Raw genomic sequence first — 23,124 nt, forward strand, 5'->3', positions numbered from 1 at the left:
TTCATTAGAGTATGAGTTGAGTATGAGCTAAGTCAAGTTGAGTTGATTTTTACTATGTTCTAGCTCATAGATCAAATTTTAATTAAAGTATAGAGGTAGAATCGAGCTTAAAAATACTTATTCACTCGAACTTGCTATTGGAATTGCAGACACACACTTTGTCCAGCGGCCAAATATAACAAAAGAAAATACTTCTTTTATTATTACATGATTTATACAAATACAACACGAAAAAAAAAAAAAAAGAGGAATATAGTAGGGAAAAATACAAAAAAAAAAATGATGAAATACACGGAAAATTATGAAATACAGCAATAAATAAATACAAACAAAAAAATGGTTAGCTGTTAAAATTAAATGGGCAGATGAGAGATTAGCAACAAAAATGTGGCTGACTGTTAAAATTAAATGGGCAGATGGGAGATTAGCAATAAAAAGGTGTTTGACTATTAAATTAAATGAGCAGATGAGAGATTAGTAATAAAAAGGTGGTTGACTGTTAAAATTAAATGGGCAGATGGGAGATTAGCAATAGATAGGTGGCTGGAGGTTTGAGTTTAAATGTCACAATCAATGCTCCCCAAGCCTATAAATTGAAGTTTTGTGAAGGAACACAACAGCCCCAAAACTTGTGGCACAACAGCTCTAAAATTTGTAGCATAATAGCCCAAGAATTTGCAGCACAATAGCTCCAAAACTGCCCCAAATTTGTGGTAGCAGCAGCCCCAAAATAGCTCCAATTTGCAGCACATAGCAACCTTAATTTGCAGGACACAAGAGCCTCAAATTTGCAGCAGTAGCACTATGTTATATAATAATAATAATAATATTGTTTTCATTTTATTAATAATTTGTTATTATAAATGTAAATAATAGCATTTGATAATACTATATTACAGGGAATATTGGTATCCTATAAGTCAATGGTGAGGGCTGGGCAATTTGATCCCTAGAGAAGGGCTTTTATGCGAGTGAGTTTTTTAAGCAATTTATGTGGAGAGAGTGAGAATGGAACGTTTGTATTTTGTGTGGGATCGTTTATCCTTGGAAATATTAAAATGTCTGTTAAAATATAAGAAAAAAAGTATAATAAAAGTTTTTATTGCAGATTCTTTTAGTTAATAGTATTTTAATTAATAATTTACATGAGAGCTGGTGAAGAATATTAATGCGTGTATGAAATAAATGAGATATTATTAAAATATTTTACAATCTATCCACTTATTTAATATGAGATATTTTTCACATTCTAGTTATAATTATATAAGAGATTGCAATTAAAAATTGTAAATGAAGTTCTTTCTAAGAAAGAAAAAGAGTGCATAGCCTTAATTGCACTCTCAATCTCAAATTTGAATTTGGCAAACTCGTATGGTCCCAGCTGTTAGGTTTTCAAATTGCCTAGGCTTTTGACTAAGTAATAACCAATTTCAGGTCTCTTATCTCGATGATGAATGAGCGCTACATATGGTAAGAAAAGTAATCTACTGGTAGTATAGACACCTTTTCTTTCTTGTCTCTTGAGTATTTTAATCTATGTTTTGGTTTACGAGTGGGGGATAAGATTGATTATTTATTCCATTAGGACCCTACACTCTACTCCCAAAACAGTATTGCCGTTACCCCTAGGGTGTGGTTCAGGTGATAGTGCGGGCTGTGGGAGTGCCTCTCATGAGATCAGGTATTCAAACTCTCCCGGGTTCGTTTCCGTCCTTAGATTCCTAAAATTTACCTCCCTTTGGAGTTGTGAGATCGGCCTCAAGGGGCGCAGGATTAGTCATGTGCACCGTAAAACAGACACATGAAAATCCGGTGCGTAATCCAAAAAAAAAAAGCAATACTACCGTTAAGCGAAGAAAACTTTACTTCAAAATATCATTTTTCCCAGCACTTTTTTGCTTCTAAATTTGTGCAAATTTGAATAAAATATGACAAAATTATGCTGAACTTCGTTGAGATCCACGAATCTCACTGAAATTTCAAAATCTATTTGGGGGACAAAAATATTTACATGAAGAGGGCTTAAAAGCGAAAAGGAGACCAAAATATTAGTAGTGAAAATAAAATGTCATCATCTAACATCATCTAACAAATCATTCATGGATCGATCACCTTGATCACACATCATCATCATCATCATCATCACCACCATCACTATCATCTTCCAAAAAGGTGGATGAGAGAAGACATACAGTGGAGTTGATTTTGCAAATGACAGACTGACAGGGACAGAAAGTGAAATTAAATCTGAACATTAGAACAGAAAGCCCAAATTTTAGCACACACCTGCCCCAAATTTACAGCAACATTAGTTCCAATTTGCGCAGCACAAAACAACCCCAATTTGCAGCACACAATTGCCCTGATTTGTAGCACATAGCAACGGCAAGTATTAGCTGCTGCCTTTGCAGCAGCATCTTTAGGTGAGGAAATTTTTTTAAAAATCCTAGAAAATTTTTAGAAAACTTTTGAAAAAATACAGAAAATTTCAAGTTTGAAAAATCAGGACATGTTTTTTTAAACATTATTTTGGTTAAAATTTTGTGATTTTGTTTGTTTTTAAGTGTGTGCGTCTCAGTGACATAAAAAAGGGTAATGAAGTATTTTAGACCTTACTTCTATTAGCTATTTTTTTTGTTGGGGGGGGGGGGATTGTCTAACAAGATCCCTTTATTTGAAGGTCTTATTGGACATTCCTAAATTGCAATGAGGTTCTTTAATATTATTTTTAATTTTGTTCATTTATTTAGTCATTTATTTGATTGCTTTTAAAAGGGGTTAATTTTAGGTTATTAAATTTGATTTGAGGATACTTCGTAATTAACTAGGTATCATTCGTAGAACGGGTGTAAAAGGGGTGCTAGTACCTTCTCCTCGCATAACTGATCTCCTGATCCCTATTCTGGTAAAAGTAGACCGAGCCTATTAATTTCTTGGCTTAGGTTTAGTCTAATGACCAATCAAATGATTAGTAATTAGGTGTTCTAATCGCACCAAGGAAAATAGGTTAGTCACGACTCCAAATCAAAATTTTCAAAATTCATTTTATATCCTCGCGGTTTCGGGCCTTGCTCCAAGACATTGAGATAGCTTGGCGAATCCATTGTGGATATTAGAGAGTCGAGCTATTAATTAATTATGAATTATCCCAAATTTGAATTTAATAAGTCTTTTAATCACTCCTTGATATTTTGAGAAAATTGATTGTGAATATTTGACTAGATATATATATTTGAATAAGCATGTGCATAGATGGGTGACATGTGTGCTTTAGGGGGATAGGCTAAATATGTGAGCACACACTTTCATGAACCTTCTACTCGGACTTTACCTTCTAGGATTAGATAGAGGTGTAATATGGTTGGCTTTTATGAGACAAGGTCTTTGGGAGTGCGTGAACCACTCTACTCAATTTGTACTTTGTCCAAGCCCATTAGGCGAGGATAGAGGATATGCTGGGATTCTTTTACCTCTAAGAAATAAAGCTTGAAACACACGTACTGAATTTTTTCTAGTCTTTTGAGTTCCTTTGTGTTGTTTATTTTAGACATGCATACTACTTGGCAAAAATTCTGGAAAGCCTAAATCAACTTATGAACAACCCAGTAGTGGTATGCAATGAAGAGGAAATAGAGGTTCAATAGTATTTTGGAATCCAATAGAATCATTAGAAAATTAGTTAAATCAAAAGAATTGAGGTGATTAAAGAAGGAACTATGGGGCAATCTGTTCAAGTTGACGCATTAAGTAAATTAATCTTCCCAATGGTAGTTCCCACTCTCGAGAGGGGACCTTTTAGTTGCCAAGTCTTGCCTTAACAAAAATGGACGTTCAAAGAAACAATACGACTATAAGGAAATGTAGGGCTACTGAGGAAAGATTTATCAGTTAGAGAGTGCTTAGTAGATGAGACAATTATTAGGAGTCAACAGAGAAAAATAAATTTGACTGTAAGTTGGTGGGAAAGGTAATCTGAATCTTAAATTGAGGATTGTATATCCAGGGAGTTTTCATTAGGTGTGATGAGGTTTTTCTAGGAATTTTGGCAAAGTAGTTGTTTTAGGTTGCATTGCATTTATGAATCTAATGCATAGTCATGCATACATAGCTGTAGCTAGTGGGTCCTTGCTCATGTTCTAGTTTCCTAAAAAAGCAGTGTGCCAGGGTGGTAGAACTAAAATCAGGAGTTCCAACATTGAGCAAAACAAGATAATCTTTCTACATCCTTATAATACTAGATGGAAAGCCAAGACCATGGGTGAGCATTTGGAAAGCTGCATGAAAGGTCTTGAGCAAAGTTATGAGGAGATCTGTCAAGATGTTTAAGAAATTAAGGATTAATTGAATAAGTTAATGAAGATTCTCACTAATATAAGCGAAGGGAAAACTGTGCAATCTCGCAATTAAAGAAGGTCCTCTATTTTCACCAAGATTTACACCTGCTAATGAGCATATGGTGAATTTCTCAATTGGCTCGGGACCAAGCTCATACCTATTTATCCCAATGACACTAGTCCCGGGATTTCAACCAAGAGGAAATGCACAAGCACCACCAATCATCAATCTTGATATCCAAGGAAAGGGAACAAAAAGAGAAATGACTAAAGAGTAGACCCTTGGTTTGGAAATGAATCACAAATATGAAGCATTGGAGGAAGGTTTGTGAGCTATAGAGGGAATAAGCATGTTTGGTTCAATGGATGCTTTTAATCTGTGTTTGGTGCCTAACGTGATTTTACCCCCAAAATTCAAAGTTTCGGATGTCAAGAAGTTTAGTGGATCCAAATTCCCAGTAACTCATTTAAGGATGCATTATCAAAAAATGACTGCACATTCCGATAATGATAAGTTGCTCATCCACCGTTTCCATGATAGTTTGACTAGGGCAACTATGAAAATGGTACATTCAGCTAGATTAGGTAAAGATTCGCACTTGGAAGGATCTAGCTCATGCTTTCATTACCTAGTATAGGCATGTAATTGAGATAGCTCCAGATAGGTTGACTTTGTAGAATATGAAGAAAAGTTAAACGAATCATTCAAAGAATATGTTTGTTGATGGAGAGAATTGAAATGATAGCACAAGTTCATCCTCCGGTTGAGCATAGGGAAGCAATTTCTTTATTTGTCAACACTCTTTAAGATCCACATTTTGGTCATCTTATCAGAAGTGCTCTCTAGAATTTTGCAGATTTGGTAATCACTAGAGAATGAATTGAAGGGGCTTTTAATATAGGAAGAATGAGCAACTTGAGGATCGAGCAGGGAACCGTGAAGGAAGAAATGGACAAAAAATATGAGGAGGCGCAAGCAGTACAAGGACATCCTTATGACGGAAATAATTTCAGAAAGAAAAGGATGTTCATTTAAAAGGGCTCCATGCTAGGTTGGAGGATTAACTAGTTGTCAACTTCAAAGTAAGAAGTGATGATTGAAAATTGAACATGTGTTTGAATACCCATTGGTGATAAAATCAACAAAATCCTTCATTCTTAAAAAGGATGGTTCCTATAAATCTCTTTGTTCTAATGATTTTGAGTTTTAAATTGAATAAAATGCATTTCAGTCTCATTACATCACCTTGTGCCAAATTTTCTCTATTTTGTGTGTGTGTTTTGTGCAGTGATACATTAAATGGTTTTATCAATATAGAAGACTTGGAACTGATACTTGACTTTAATGGGACAAAAAAAAAAAAAAAAAAATCTTAATTGGTGGAGCCAAAAGGGAACTACAATGTTTGATAAGTCCCTAAAATGTACTATTTTAGGCCCCCATTTACCTTTTTTTATCCTCATTTATCTTGTATGTAACCCTTTGTTAACATAGTTCAAAGTTATGTAAGGTTTATTCGTATTTTAGGAAATACAGGTTAAAACCAAGGAGTTAGGCATTATGAGAAGCCAAGGGAGTACTTGGGACAATTATAGCTCAAATCAGATGCTTAGCCAAACTCTCAGAGCCTCAACACACATCAAAGGAGAAAAGACTCTGTTTGACCATGTGGTGCGACCAGCAACACAATGGGTGACCCAGTCACAAGTTGCAGACTCTAAGGTTCGAACTAAGGACGAAATGCTATAAGGTTCAACAAATTAATCCTCAGGGGTGACCAGGTTGAGACACTGAAGCTGACTGAATCAGAGATGCCGAGAGTCTTGACCAACAGATCGACTAGGGAGACCATGAAGGGCGACCAAGTCGAGTTCCTAAGATTTCTTGAAGATCGAGATCTTGCAAGTCTCAACCATCAACTCGACCAGCAAGACCCAATGGTTCAACTAGGTTGAGAGGATCTTAAGTTGAATTCCTGATTTCCTGCGAATCTCGACCAGGGCTCGACCAAGGGAAAGCATAGGTGCGACTTGGTCGACAGCGACGATCTTCTGCGCGAGATTTGCTGCAAACTTTCCTATTTTGAAATTCAAACCTTGTACACCTTAATGGGTATAAATATAAGCTTTGAAGATGCTCTCAGGGTTTCTCTTTGGCCTCTCTTAGATTAGTTACAAACTTAAGACGTCATTGAGAGACACTTAGAGTAGAAATTAGTGTGGATTTTAATACTTGTTCTGGTTCGTGCAAGAAGTATTCGAAGGCCTATGACACAACCTGCGAAACTCTTGTGGTTCCAAGTAGATAGATGATCGTTTGGTTGTAGCTCCAATCGTTAATAACAGACGATTTGAATGCAATGGAATGATCTTTTACATGCTTTAATCTTTACCGCTTTCTTTTACAAGCTTTCCTTTACTACTTTCTTTTACTTTCATGCACTTTTAATGCTTGGATTGTGATGAAGTCTTAGGGATAGGATAACACAACTATTGATTTAGTCAGATATACGTAGTAGGCTACATATACTAAAAAGGTTTTTCGTGATCGTTGAGATGAGGTATACTCCGGTTCCCGATCGTGCTCTAAACGATTGGTGCACCTTTCCTACCCTATGCCCTTGAACGACTCCTTTCACCATCTAGCTTGACCGAACGTAGTTTACGCACATGATAATCAAGTTAGATTCATAACCGAGCACTGCTTTGTAGGGGTAGGGTTAAAGTAAAAGTTACATGCTTTCAGTAGGTTGTTAGAAAAACATATCAAAATATCTTTTTTTTACTTTCTTTTACACAAAGCTTTAATAAACTAGATTGGAAGTGTCTCATAACTGCACTTCAGTCCTTGTGGATCGACACCTGACTTTCTTACTTTCTACAGAAATTGGGATTAGTTAGGCTTTATAAATTGTATTTTTAGTAGTTAAGGACCCAAGTCTTGGCAAGTCTACCAACGTTCCATAGTGATCCTTGTGAAAAATGGACTTTGAATTATAAAGGACCATACGTTATTAGGAGAAGATTTGCTATGGATGGAAATGGTTTAGTGCACCCTATCAATTATGACACTGTAAAAAGATGTTTTCCTGATGTATTGTGAACCACTCGATAAGATCAATAAAATTTCTTCACTTTTTATTCTAAAATTGTGGATAACGTCTTATCATATTTTGATCAAATGATGGGTGGCCTTTTTTGGTCAACAAGTGTATCTAAAAAGAACCAAATAATGCATTTACCATTTGGTAACCCATTTGAGCTTGAATTTGAACCAGCTCTTTCTCAAAGTTAGTTTGTAGAAATTTTTAACCAAGGTTTGAGTCCTTTAGTGTTTGAACAATTCATTTGAGGCAATAATTATCGAGCAAAAGGATGACAGACTTTTTTTTTTTCTGCTACCTAAAAAGGGAATCAAAGAAAAACCCCTTGACAACCCTTTTAAGCCTGAAAAATTTCTTTCTTCAATACACCATCTAGGGAAAATCCCCCACACTGGAGCAATGGTAGAAAGATTAACATGAAGAGTTGAAAAAAAAATGAATGAACTAAGCCCCCTCACAATAAAAAAAGCATAAGATGTAGTAAAAGAGGGGGAGTACAAAAGAAAAAGCAAAATAATCGGGGTCATGTTTCGTAAATGATCATTGGCCAAAGATTATCTTTGATAAAATTGATGATTTTGGGCTTCATAAAATCTTTTTCTTCTTTACTCAATACCCTCAACTTATATTATGGTCCAAATAAAAGTCTTGACCAGATTGACATATATTGTTGTCTCAAATGAGTGGTCAGACTCATTGTTGAGTCTAAACTATGTTATGACCTGATCCTAATAAAGTACGTACGTAACTTGTCCAAATGGCAAGTATGGTCAATATTTTGCAACACTAGGGGTGGAAAATATTATTCTGGGAAGGGATTTTTGAGCCTTGGTTTCCTTTTTTTTTTTTTTTTTAATAAAAAACTATATCCTTAGCCTACGTTTCGTCCTATGTCTGAAAGTCCCCCCTGATATCAGAACACTGAAGAGATACTTACCATAATTTAGGATAAAAGGGTTGAAATGAGAACATCATTGAGGATGACATCAAATTTACATCAGAATTGGATAGTAGACGAGCAAAATCAGTCCAAGTCATCAAAATGGTGGAAATCTTGAGTGGCTACCTTTTGATTAGTCCTTTAAAGTTGGTATCATAACTACGCGATGTCAAAATACTAGTAAAGCCATTTCCTATCAAACAAGTAGAGAAACTAGGTAAACTGACATGGTTGTACCTTTCATTTTCATCCATAATGAAATCGTATTATTTGATTGCATATCTATTCATTCTAATTCAAAATGGTTTAAACAATAAAGGAGTGGTCTTAAAAGAATGTCATGGTCAAATAAATTCAATGAAACTCATTTCCAAAATTCTCAAGATGAACAAGTCCATAGTTTGCCTGAGATAGAGGATACGTCAAGTCCTGAGATTGCAAAAGGCCTGGGGCATTCACATCAAGAAATAAAGTTGATATTTTTTGCATAAGATTGACATTTCATAAACTGGGGCATCGATAGCAAAGATTGAGCTTTTGAGATACATCATGGCTGGAGTTATAGAGTTTTGTTCTCTGATCAAACAAGTGTCAGGATAGAAAGGGTTGCCATGTATTGCATGCATAGCATTAGAAATGATAGGAAACAACATGCATACATATCATCATGTCATGCACCCACTCATTCATGAGATACATGTTTTCTTGCATAAATTTTGCAAACCCATTTTTGTTCCCGCTCGTTCAAGTCCTTATGGTCTAGTAATTTAAATGGTCAAGATTCTACTTTGAAGATGGGGCATCGGTCCTCAGATCCAAGTGGTTATTGCAAAAATACTTTTCAAATACTAGGGCATCGATCCTCAGATCCAAGTGGTTTTTGAGAAAATATTTTTCAAATACCGATGCATTACTCCTCAAATCCAAGTGGTCAGATCTTGACGCATTAAATGGTCAAGATTCTACTTTGAAGATGGGGCATCGGTCCTCAGATCCAAGTGGTTATTGCAAAAATACTGACCATTACTCCTCAGATCCAAGTGGTTTTTGAGAAAATATTTTTCAAATACTGACGCATTACTCCTCAAATCCAAATTGTTATTACAAAAATATTTTTCAAATACTTGGGAATTGGTCCTCAAATCCAAGTGGTTTTTGCGAAAATGTTTTTCAAATAATGGGGCATCAGTCCTCAGATCCAAGCTATTCTTTTCAAAAAGGAAAACAAGAAGCTCTTTTTGGCCTAACTACCTTGCACTTTTGATATTTTTGGATTAAAAATTAAACAAAATCATAACAATTGAACAATTTTTTGTGCAAAAAAATAAATAATTTATAGTTAATGAGAGCAGTCGAGGTAATAAGCATCTCGACAACTACGAGTAGCCCCATCCCTGTCTTCGCCACCATTGCAATGGTTTAGTATTGATTACAAAATTTTCTTTTAGTCAATGAGAATAATTCTTTCATTCGACATGAATGAAACACCCAATTCTTCAACTCAATTGATGAGTTGAAAATTGTTCTCAAAGAGTTTGGAAAAATATCTTGCATGAGAACATTAGAATCATTCATACTCCAATGGTGGTGGCTTGACTGCAAGTCAATCTAAGAAATTAAAAGCACTAATATCTTAAATCTGGTCAAATAAGTTATTGTGTGAGGCAATAGATCGATGTTTGTTACATACAATAGTCACATCGTCTAACTGTGCATAATCAATAGATAACTAAAGAGGGTCATCCTTCTTTTCAAAAATAGCAACAATATGTCCAATGTGGTGCAAATGGTCGAGTAAAGAATTTATCTACAAATTATTGCACTTATTCTTCGATTGATCACTCAACTATGTTGGATTGATACAACAATTAAGGTTCTTTCCATTAGACATATGCATGTGTTTATGTATGAATGTTTGTATGTATATATGTATGTATGTATGAACGTATGCATGCATGTAAAAAAGGTTTACCTGAAAATTTAAAAATAATAAAAATGAAAGGAAAATTTAAAATGAATTCATTCTTTTATTTTTGGCAATAAAAAATAGGTGAAATGAAAATAAACAATGCAAGAAATAAATGAACAAAAATTTATATTTTCACATTGTTGAAATTTTTTTCTTAAGTATTGATACATTTTTTTTTTTGTTTTTAATGGTATTCAATATAAAGATGAAATACAATGGAAAGTAGTTTTCTCATTTTCTATCATCTTATTTTTCTAAAATAAATTTTTTTGTCTAACTAGGGCCTAAAAGCACAATCTAAATTATAGACATATGGAATAAAAAATGAACTAACGGGTTAGAGAGATAGCTAAGCTAGCTTACCTAACAAAGAAACGGGGAGGAGCGATGCATGGTGAAGCAAAGGATAAGAATCCTTCATGTTGGACATACCAATATTTTGTGTCTCAACTCTATGATTGTAAAAAATATGCAATATTTTCTAAATACCTACATCTTTATAACCACAAGTTTCAATCCTTCTTTAGTGATCAAATAAATGCTAACTTCTATTATCTTATTTAAAAAATTCAATTAACATTGCTAGTATGTGCTATCAATATTTATTTGTTTAGGTCAATTCTATGATACAAGTCCAAGGATGTCTATACACACTATTGGAAACCATTGAATTAAAAATTCAGTAGAGGGTAATGTAGGGGATATGGGTTCCACATACCATTTTCAATTCATTATTATTATTTTTAAATTTTAATTTTATGTTAATAATTTGCTAGTAAAATCGTAAACCATATATTTTTCATAATACTTAAAAAAATAAGTTAACTATTTGTGCATTGCGTGAGTTTCTACTAATATCTAGAAGAGATTTGTGCAATGCATGGATAATTAACTATTTAATTTTTCAATCATTGTGAAAAATAGATGTTTTACGATTTTTAAGAAATTTAAGAATACAAAAATAAATTGAAAACCTTCCTGACAATAGTTTTAAATATGGTATAAATAGATGGGACCCATATCATAGCACTCACCTAAATAAATAAATATTGATTATGAGTGATTATAGCACCGACCATATAATAATAACATTGTTAATTGATTTTTTCAGGCAGGATAACAAAAATTAGCATTTATTTGATTACTAAAAATGTTTTGTAACTTGTGATTATAAAGTAATGGATATTTAGAAAATGTTGTATAATCTTCACAACTATCGGGTTTTCGGGTTGAGACTTAACAAGAATATTGGAACACTCCAATGCCTAATATGAAGGGTTCTTCTCCTCTCTGTCTCCTCGTGTTGTTCCTCCTTGTTTCTTGGTAAGCCAGTTTAGTTACCTCTTTAGCCCATTAGCTCAATTTATCTTTCATATATTTATAGAGCGAACTACCCTTGTTAGATCGTATTTGGTTTAAGAATGTTATTTTAGAGAAAAAAATAATAGAAAAGAAAAGAAAACAACTTTTTTTATTTTTATTTTATCATTATATCATATACCCTTAAAAAAAAACTAATTTTGTCAATAATTAAGAAAAAGTTTTTCAAAAATGTAAAAGTTTTGATTTTTCTTCATTGATTTCATACTTTGTTTATTTTCATTTCACCTTTTTTTTATTGTCAAAACTAGAAGAATGAAATCATTTTAAATTTTCCTTTCATTTTTATCATTTTTAAAATTTATTTTTTTTACATACATACATACATTCATTTGTACATATACTAATATATTGTTGTGAAAATAGGGCGGCCTCTCTCAACAATGTGCAGCGGAATGAACATTGTATAAAAGATCACACATACATACTTGTAACAAACAAAATGGTGATAAACAGAAACATTTCACAACCATAGCAAGATAAAGAGAGTAAAGATAAGTGCAACGACACCAGGAATTACGGGGTTCGACGAAGCCTACACCCACGGGAGCAATCGGCAAGAGATTCACTATGAAAATCAAAGTCTCACAATACAATGATCTTCTCTCATTCTGTCACCCTTTCCTATTCTCTTACATATAGAAATTAAATATGCTCAGAAGAACATATATAACAACCTCTCGTAGGTTTCCCTTCGAAAATCCAACCACTCCAACATTTAAATTCAAAATTTAAATTCTTTCTCACAGCCCAGCGACCACTTGTCGACGAGAACAGGACACTTGTCGACGAGCCAAAAAAGGCCACTCGTCGATGATTCTGTCCACTCATCGACAAGTCTTTGAACTCTAAAATTTCCTGACTCTTGGTATCTCCTTGTTGACGAGTGCGACCATACCATAAACAACATATATGCATATATATACTGTCAAAATCCTGAGTATCTTTGTGTATAATGGGTAAATTAGGAAAGTGTGTAAATGTAGGAGATTATATATTATTTTGTAGGGAGATTATTTCCTTATTAGAATAGGTGATTGTATTATAAGATTGGGATGTACATAATGTTAATTTACATAGAGTTGAATAGAATTTGAATTCAGCTAACATGGTATCAGAGCTAGGGTTTCTTAACCTTAGCTAACTATGACCAACATCATCACCAACGGCACCATCAACAGCAAAGGGTCGACCCCTGCTGAAAATATCGATGGCGATTCAGAGATCACATCCGTTGGAGGTTCGAATGGGCTAAACAACACAACTTTTTCACTCGCAGTGGAAAAATTAAATGGAAATTTTTTTCGTGAGTGGGCTCAATCCATAAAATTGGTAATTGAAGGAAAAGGGAGGCTAGGTTATCTTACCGGCGAACGGAGGAAACCCGACTAAACCGAAGTTGTAGCCTTGCAAAAATGGAGGTCCAAAAACTCCATTGTCACCGCTTGGCTCGTCAACTCGATGCAACCTTCAATCGGGAAAATCTACTTGTTCTTACCAATGGAGAAGGATTTTTGGGACGCTGTTCGTGAGACATATTCTGACGTCGAACGTTACTCGCAGATTTTTGAGATCAAGACCCGGTTGTGGCAGATGAGGCAAGGCGAGCGATGATTTATTGAGTATTTCATGGAGATGACCCATCTTTGGCAGGAGCTCAACCTGAGCATCAAAGAAGAATGGGAATGCTCCAGCAACAGCTCACGATACAGAAAACGACTCAAAAACGAACGGGTCTTCTAGTTCTTGGTCGGCCTCAACCAAGATTTGGATGATGTACGTGGATGAATTCTTGGCCAACGACCTCTGCCATCAACCCGAGAGGTGTTCACTGAAGTAAGGAGGGAGGAAAGCCAAAGATGCGTGATGCTGAAGCCACAGCTGGATCGTGTTTGGTCTAAAATACCAGCCCTAAATTCGGGTGGGTTAGACGTCTCAACTCTAATTTCAAAAGGCCTAGGAGGATACGAACAAAAACCATAAAAAGGAAAATTATGGTGCGAGCACTGTCGAAAGCTAGGTCATTCAAAAGAAACCTGCTGCGAGATTCATGGAAAGCCTGCAGATTGGAAGCCGAGACATTATCAAAAAAATCGTGGGTATGAGGCTACCACTGACAGTTCAACTAAAAAATTACAAGGTGAAAAAAACAATAATATCAGTCCAAGTAGTGCATTCAGCCCTGAGCAGTTGGATCAGCTATATAAAATGATTACCTCCATTTAAACATCGGGTCAGTCTTCCACTGGTTTTCTAGCTCACCGAGGTAATTATTTATTAGCCTTAAATACTATATCCTATCATAAATCACCATGGATAATTGACTCGGGTGCATCTGATCATATGACTGGTTCTTATCAATTGTTTTCATCCTATTCACCATATGTTGGAAATGTGAGAGTCAAAATTGCAGATGGTTTACTCTCACCAGTTGCCGGTAAAGGAAGTATTCGCATATCTGACTCCGTAACTTTAAAATCTGTCTTACATGTTCCCAAGTTATCTTGCAACTTGTTATCCATTAGCCAGTTAACAAAAGACTCCAATTGCTCTGCTGAATTTGTTTCATCTTATTGTGTTTTTCAGGACTTTTCATCGGGGAAGACGATTGGTACTGCTAAAGCGTATGAGGGAGTTTACTACTTTGAGGAGGCAAGCTTGAGTGAACAATGTAATACTGTAATTTGTGATTCTGCATCTATTTCTAGAGATAGTGAACTTTTGTTATATGGCATTCTAGGATGGGTCACCCAAATTTTCAATATTAAAAACGTTTGTTTCCGTCTATCTGTTCAAATAAAATGTCTCATGAGTTTCAATGTGAAGTGTGTGAGCTTGCAAAACATCGGTGTGCTTCTTTCCCAACATCCATATACAAACCATCTTGTCCATTTACTATGATTCACAGTGATTTGTGGGGACCCTCAAGATCCCTCAATCACACCCATACAAAATGGTTTGTTACTTTTATTGATGACCATACTCGCCTTTGTTGGGTTTACTTGTTGAAAAATAAAACTGAAGTCCGTTCCATTTTTGTTAGTTTTCATTCCATGATTCAAACACAATTTCAGACTCATATTCAAATTTTACATATTGATAATGGTACGGAATATTTTAATAATGTTCTAGGAACTTATTTGCAAGAAAATGGGATTGTTCATAAGAGTTCTTGTGTGGATACCCCTCAACAAAATGGGGTTGCTAAAAGAAAAAACAGACATATACTTGAAGTAGCTTGAGCATTGATGTTTACTACAAATATGAAAAACTATTTTTGGGGAGATGCCATCTTAACAGCTACACATCTCATTAATCGAATGCCGAGTCGAGTACTTTCATTTTCCACTCCTCTCCAGAAATTCCAAGAACATTTTCCTACCTCACGACTCCCCTCCAGTATTCCACTGAAAATCTTTGGCTGTATGGCATTTGTTCATATTCATGCTCACCATCGCGATAAATTGGATCCTCGTGCCGTTAAATGTGTCTTCATTGGTTCCTCCCCTACCCAGAAAGGCTACAAATGCTATGACCTTGTCTCAAAGAGAATGTTTGTTAGCCTTGATGTCACATTCTTTGAAACCACTCCTTATTTCCCAAAGCCCTCTCTTCAGGGGGTGCAATGGAGTGAAGATCGGTTCTTTGACTTCTTTACCACAGAGTCTATCGAGTCTCCTATTACCATTGACTTTGTGCCATCTATTGAGTCTCATATTACTTCATTCCCTGACCCATCCACTGAGTCTCCCGTTGTATCACATCCTGACCTATCAAACACAAAAGAGCACTTAACCTCAGGGGGAGATGCACGGAAGCAAAACAACACAGACATACTAGTTCACTCAAGAAAGCCAAACACAAAGAACAGAGAGAATCTCATACCTGAGGCACCAAGAGCGTTGGAACCGGTGATGGCTCCGAACAACCATGAGTCTAATGAGCTCTCTTCTGATAATCCTGTACCCGATGACATCAATTTATCTATTGCAGTCAGAAAACAAACCAGGTCATGTACTCAATATCCCTTGTCTAAATATATGTCTTATAAAAGCTTGTCATCAGGATATCGTGTCTTTGTCTCTAACCTTGACAAGATGAGAATTCCAAAGAATATTCAGGAAGCTCTGGAAATACCTAAATGGAGGGAGGCTGTCATGGAGGAAATGTGGGCTATGGAGAAAAATGGGACTTGGGATGTAATGAATTTGCCGAAAGGGAAGAAGCCAATTGGTTGTAAATGGGTCTTCATAGTGAAATGTAAATCTGATGGGATAGTTGAATGATATAAAGCCCGAGTTGTTGCAAAAGGATTCACACAGACTTATGACATTAACTATATAGAGACATTTGCACCGATGGCAAACTTGAATACAGTTCGGGTTCTCCTATCCTTGGCAGCCAACTTAGATTGGCCATTACAACAACTTGACATTAAGAATGCATTACTAAATGGTGAGTTAGAAGAAGAAGAAGTCTACATGACAATACCACCAGACTTTAGCAAGAAAGGTGAAGAAAACAAAGTGTGTAAACTCAAGAAGTCCATGTATGGACTCAAGCAATCTCCTAGGGCATGGTTCGACAGATTTGCAAAAGTAATAAAGAACTAAGGATATCGACAAGGGCAATCTAATCACACCCTATTCTTCCAACAGTCTGAAAGAGGTAAGCAAACAATTCTAATAGTGTGTTGACGATATAATTTTAACTGGGGATGATACAGTAGAGATGGAAAGATTGAAGAAAGTTCTAGCTACTGAATTTGAAGTTAAAGACTTAGGACAAATGCGGTACTTCTTGGGCATGAAAGTTGCTATAATGAAAAAGGGTATTAGTGTCTCTCAGTGAAAGTATATCACTGATCTCCTAATTGAAACTGGCATGCTAGGATGCAAACCTAGTGAAACCCCAATTAAAACAGTAAAGAGGGTCGAAGACTATGGAATATCTGTTGAAAAGAAGAGGTATCAGAGATTGGTTGGTAAGCTAATCTACTTATCACATACCAGACCAGATATTGCATTTGCAGTTAGTGTGGTAAGTTAACACATGCATTCACCAAAAGAAGCTCATTTAGATGCTGTATACAAGATCCTTCAATATCTCAAGGGCTTCCTGGGCAAAGGACTCTTCTTCAAGAAATGTGAAAGTAAGGAAGTAGAGATCTTTACAGATGCAGATTGGGCGGGATTAGTAGAAGATAGAAGGTCCACCACCGGTTATTGCACATTTGTCAGGGGAAATCTGGTAGCCTGGAGAAGCAAAAAACATAATGTAGTGGCTCGTAATAGTGTCGAAGCTCAGTTCAGAGCAGTTGCTCAAGGATTATGTGAAGGACTATGGTTACAAAAACTCTTGGATGAACTACAGGTCTCGGTGAAATTTTTTATCAAACTCTATTGTGACAACAAAGCAACCATCAGTATCTCTCTTAATCCAGTTTAACATGATATGACTAAACATGTAGAAGTGGACTGATTATCAAAGAGAAAGTTGAAGAAGGAACTATTTGTATGATCTATGTACCTACCAAGGAACAAACTGTAGATATCTTTATGAAAAGGTTGGTACGACAGAACTTTGATGATCTCATTAGCAAGTTGGAGATGATTAATATCTATCATCTAACTTGAGGGGAAATGTTAAAATCCTGAGTATCTTTGTGTATAATGGGTAAATTAGGAAAGTGTGTAAATGTAGGAGATTATATATGATTCTGTAGGGGGATTATTTCCTTATTAGAATAGGTGATTGTATTATAAGATTGGGATGTAGATAATGTTAATTTACGCTAGGCCTAGCAAAACGGGTCATAACCCGTCGGGTCACCCGGATCCGCCCGTTTAAAACTGGTTCGGGTTTAAGAATATTAACCCATTTAATAATTGGGCGGGTCACGGATCAACCCGTTTATAAACGGGTTAAGTGGCTAATTTGCTATGCGGCTATGCCTTCGGCCCTTCACGGTCTTCACCTTCACGCCTCAGTGCCGCACAGAGTCAGTGAGTCACGCGGTTCACTGAATCACTCTTCGCCTCTTCGGTCATCACCAACACAATCACACACACTTGAAAAAAAGAAACCACTAACCCTAACCTGCGCTGCGCCGCGCCTCTCCACGGACCACAGTCCACTCCAGTTTCCAGCCTCCTCGTCTGGCCGTCTGGATCGTCTCTGAGAGAGGCTCTCGGCTCTCGGCTCTCAACTCTCAGCTCTCACTCTCTCTGTCTCTCAGATTCTCCTCTCCCTCCGGCAGTCTTTCCTCTCCTCTGGTGACTGGTGCGCTGCTACGCGCCGGATCTGCCAGGCTACCGGTCATCGTCTCCTTCGAACGATCCATAGACGCGCACAGAGGACCAACCAGCAGCCGACCAGAGGTGGTCCGGTGGAGCCGTGGTGTGTGTGTGTGTGTTTTTTTTTTAATTTTACATTTTTTAAAAATTGTATTCATTAAAGGGTTGTATTTTTTTTTACATTCTTTTTATTTAGAAATTAATAAATAAAATGTAGTTTTTTAAAAAATAAAATGTCATTTTTTAAAATAAAAAAATTATATTTTTTAAACGGGTGACCCGTTACCCGCTCGTTTATTAAATGGGCGGGTTAGGGTTGGTATGTGTGTGATCCGTTTAACATCGACCCGTTAATGACCCGGCCCGTTTATGACCCGGCCCGTTAGTGACCCGCCCAAACCCGGCCCGCCCGCCCGTTTTGCCAGGCCTAATTTACGCAGAGTTGAATAGAATTTGAATTCAGCTAACATATATATATGACTTTGAACGTTTGGGAGGAGGAGCAAGGAATATGATGGCAGTGGGTGAATCAACGACACAGTGCGGTAGCCAAAGGCCTGGCAGGGAACACGGGATGCCCCCCCTGCACCATATCAGCCTGTGAAACCTTCTGCAAAACCCAGTACGGGCTTGCTGCTCTTCACAGATGCACCGGCCCCAACAGTTGCTGCTGTGAGCAACTCAGTTGTTGCTAATGCTAGCTAGCTACCAATGGAGCATAGTAAATATGCATGCTACATACCTAGCTGCTGCTTAAATAATTCTTGCTACCAAATAACATATTGAATATAATATGTTGCACTTCGCTTAAAATTATAAGGATGAAGTGCAGTGAAATTTTCTTTCTATAAGTGTAGTTAATAGTTATGATTATTGTGTATTTTAAAATTTGTGTAAGCCCCACACATTTCATCTCTCGATTTTTATTATTATTTTCCTTTTGGAACAAAAAAATATAATATAAAAATAAATAAAAAATATAAAATAAGTTAATCAGATAGAAACATATATATATATATATATATATATATATATATGTATGTATATAAGTTGTGCCCTAAAGTTCAATAATGAAAAGATAGGTCTAAGTGTTGGAGTGCAAATATTATGTTTGGTGTATCTTTTATATACAAATCTAACTCTAACACTATAGTTTAGATGTTGAATTTGAATTTGTATAGATTTGAATGAAGTATAATATAACATTGTTAAAGTTTCGTTAAATTCTAAAGATGGTTTGTATAAATGTCGTTTTTAAACATAACCTAACCTACCAAGCAAAGGTCAAACTTAAATTTTTTTGGGTAAAGAGTAATAATTAAAAGTTTGTCTAAATCAATATAAATCTAATGCTTGAATCACAACTTCCTATTTTGGAGCATAGAGTTTGGGCTACAAATAAGCAAGTAAACACCGCACTTTGTCCGATCATTATATGTAAATAGCTTGAGTTTTCAAAATTGCTTTCCTTTTTAAGTAAGCAGCTTTAGTTTTTTAGTTCCTACTCATGTTGTTTTAGGTGCCTTCTAAGGTATTTGCCTAATAGAGATCTCTCATTTTTCACTCTCTTAGTTTCACTACCCAAAAATAAAAGATACATTCACTAGGCTTTCATACAAAGTGCAGCTTACATTCATCCTTTTTGCATTACAAGATCAACATCTCAGAAAAAAAAGAAAAAAAGAAGAAGAAGAAGGGAACAACAACAAAAAAGAAAAGAAAATTTTGGTCTTTATCTTTAGGCTGTTTGACTTGAATATCGTTCGCCTACTTCAGTTGTATATACGCACAACATAATTTGAAAGTTAGTTTCATAGCGTTTTTCAATGAAAGATTATGGCCCAATTTGGGCTAACTAATTGGTGATTTGGGCCCATTCTAGGCCCAGTATTTTGTTTCATAGCATTTTTCAATGAAAGATTATAGCCCAATTTGGGCTAACTAATTTGTGATTTGGGCCCATTCTAGGCCGAGTATTTTATTACAACACATTGAGGGTTCCTTTAATTGTTTAAGGCCCATAATGGGCCTTTATTTGAAGTGGCAGCCCACTATGGACTGATTTTGGGGGATTAAAGCCCATTGTGAGACTTTCCTTTTGGTTTGAAGCCCAGTTTGGGCTAAGGGGAACCATAGGCCCATTGTGGGCCTTCAGTTAAGTTGCTAACAATTCCCAAATGATTGTTCCGGTAGTCGTGGCATCTTGTTCCCCATGGCCAGCCAGTCCCCACATGGCTCATTCCAACGACCAACCATGGTGTGCATCTTCTAAGAACAATTGCCCCACGCCAACTTGCCTATAAATAAAGGCTGTAGAATGAATTAAGAGAGGCTTTTGGAGGAGCAGAGAGCATTCAGAGAGAGTGGAGAGAAACTGGGAAGAGAAACCAGAGAAAGGAATCATTTAGAGTGAGCTCAGCAGATGAAAAGAAATAAGAGAGGATTTGGAAAGGTAGAAGAGAAAAGTGAAAGGATGCCATTATTGGATCATTGAGTCATTCAAAGGATAGAAGAACTCAGCTAAGATAAAGAAGAAAGGAAAGAAGAATCTTAAAGAGGCTTTTGGGAGGAGGCTTTTGGAGGGCAGAGAGCATTCAGAGAGAGTGGAGAGAAACCAAAGAAAGGAGTATGAGAAAGACAGCTTAGCTGATAGAGAGAATTGAGGTTTTTAGAGGGAGAGATAGGTTTTATATTCAAAATAAGAGTACCGTGAAGAGACAACTAGTGAGCCTTGTGCAGCAGGCTGGCAGAGGTAAGTTGTGTGATGAAGTGAATGCTATAGAATGAATAGAAAATTAGGACTCATTGCATGACTGGAAAAATTCATGATCAAATTAAAGGGCAATATTTTGAAATGAGAATGGAAAATTAAGAAATTGAACTTGATTTTGATAGAAAATGATTTTGAAATTCAAAAGTATTTTTGAACATGCCCTAGCATGCATTTGATTTTTTAAACCCAAAATCAAAATAGAGAAAAAAAAGAAAAAAAGAAGAAGAAGAACCTCCATTCAGTCCCTTAAACCAAAAATTAAACCAAAAATGAAGCCAAATTCCTACCAAAACACCCTATCAAAATGACCCAAAAATTCGGATCAACCTGACCTGAATACCTAAGTCAGGTTTATTGTAGTTACATTAATCAAATTCTCAAATGTTGTTATTGAATATTTGATTGCTCAAACTAAGCGTTATTTGAACATAAATGTGATGTACAGCTAGGCAACAAGCTTCGACTTAGCATATAATTCATGGAACTCATTTTCATCTTGGAAACAAATTTCATTGAAAAATTGAATTCCACTAGTTCAAATTCCAAAGTGCTAGGTTTATTCTTTTGTTCACTAAGATATTCATTGGTTTAGAACTAGTTATCTAAACAAGAAGTCTTCTAATACGTTATTAAATTATCGCGTGCTTAAAAGATTGTTAAAGCAGAAATTTACGAGTGAAAGAACTTTGAATATATTAGATTCAACCATTTGAAGGTCTCTATCTTACTATTACTTATTAAGAAAATTTGATATTCTCATTCTTTGATCAATTGCTTATGCATATGGTAACATATATTTATTTTCTTTATAGGCTAATATCATATTCATCTTGTTGAAAATTCCACTTGTGAGTTTGTCCCACATTGGAAAAATTGAGTAGATGGTAGGTGTTTATACACGTGGTTGGCCCTAAAACCCAATAGTCTTAAACTTTTGGGTCAAGTTGGTGCTCACCTATGTGTATCAAGTTGTTTGAACAAGGTCGAATCTAGAGGAGTGCGAGAGTGTTGAAGGTGAGAGAGAGAAAAGTTTGAGAAGAGTTGAGTTGAGTTCGTGTCTCCTCCTTTCGTTTTTCTATCAGATTATAGTATATGCGGTGTGCTCCGTGGACGTAGGTCAGATTAGACCAAACCATGTAAATATGGTGTTCTCATTTTGTGTGCTTGTTTTGCTTGTGTGTGTGATTATTGTTTTTAGATCCCTAACATATCTCTTTCTATTTTTCATCTAAAAATACTTTAGAGGAAATAATAAAAAAGTCTTGATAATCTATATATATTTTTATTCCAATTTAAAAGAATAGGTAACCTAAAAAAAGGGTGGTTCGCCTATGGTGCATGTATGCACAAGAGTGGCTTCTTAGATAGAGAGATAAAGAGGAATAATTGTAAGGATAGGATGCTTAATGACATATGACTTTCATAGTGTATTTTGACTAGTTGAAAATATTAAAAACTCGATCAGGTTTCTTAAGGAGTGATATAGGTCACAGTTGATGAAACCACTATAAAATCATGAGTTCTTCCTTTGATTGTGGTGTGGTTATCCTTGCTTCTTGGAATTCTTTTGTGTATATACAAAATCCTATCTATTATCTGGTTGTACGACCAACCATTGGTATCAAACATGAAATTCCAAGAGACAATCTTCATATTTGTCTTCGAATCCATTTAGGGTTAAGGTAAGTGATCCCTACAGATGATTTGATTCTTTTGTTTCTTCAATATCATCCTCCTTAGGATATGGAACCCCTAGAGATTATCTTCGTATTTATCCTTGAACACATCTGAGGTAGGACCAGAGATCCCTACAAATGATACAATTTTTGCTCAACATCATCCTCAGCAGGTTATGCTAGAGATGATCTTCATATTTGTCTTTGATATGAAAGGTGGGATAGGAGATATCCCTATGGTTGACTCAATTCTTGTTTTTCTACTATATATATATATATATATATATATACTCAATTCTTGTTTTTCTACTATATATATATATTTAGTAGGATATGATATAATGAGGTTGTATAATGTTATCCTTATTATATTCTAAGTATTTCATGCTTAGAAAATGTGGAAGAACCCTTGCTTTTGTGCTGGTAAAGGAGCTTGAGGTTCCTTTTTAGGTAAATTTCACCTTTAGTTCCATAATGGATGAAGTTGGGAGTCAATTTCATGGAATTAACTATTATCCTTAGTCTATTCTATCTATTCCATGCTTAGAACAAGTTTTGTTGGGTCCTAGACACTCTAGAGAAGAAGGGTGACAATTTTCCTTGCCTCTATATACACACTCTTGGAAGATGAAATTTTGTTACGCCCAAGTCC

General features: G+C 35.7%; 1 pseudogene; it reads right to left on the reverse strand.

Annotated features, from left to right (window-relative positions):
• Positions 1-2,117: 2,117 nt before the first annotated feature.
• Positions 2,118-23,124, reverse strand: part of LOC131160761 (multiple organellar RNA editing factor 8, chloroplastic/mitochondrial-like) — a 32,639-nt pseudogene continuing 11,632 nt past the window's right edge.

This window comes from Malania oleifera, chromosome 7, assembly GCF_029873635.1.
Source record: "Malania oleifera isolate guangnan ecotype guangnan chromosome 7, ASM2987363v1, whole genome shotgun sequence".
NCBI classification, from domain to species: domain Eukaryota; kingdom Viridiplantae; phylum Streptophyta; class Magnoliopsida; order Santalales; family Ximeniaceae; genus Malania; species Malania oleifera.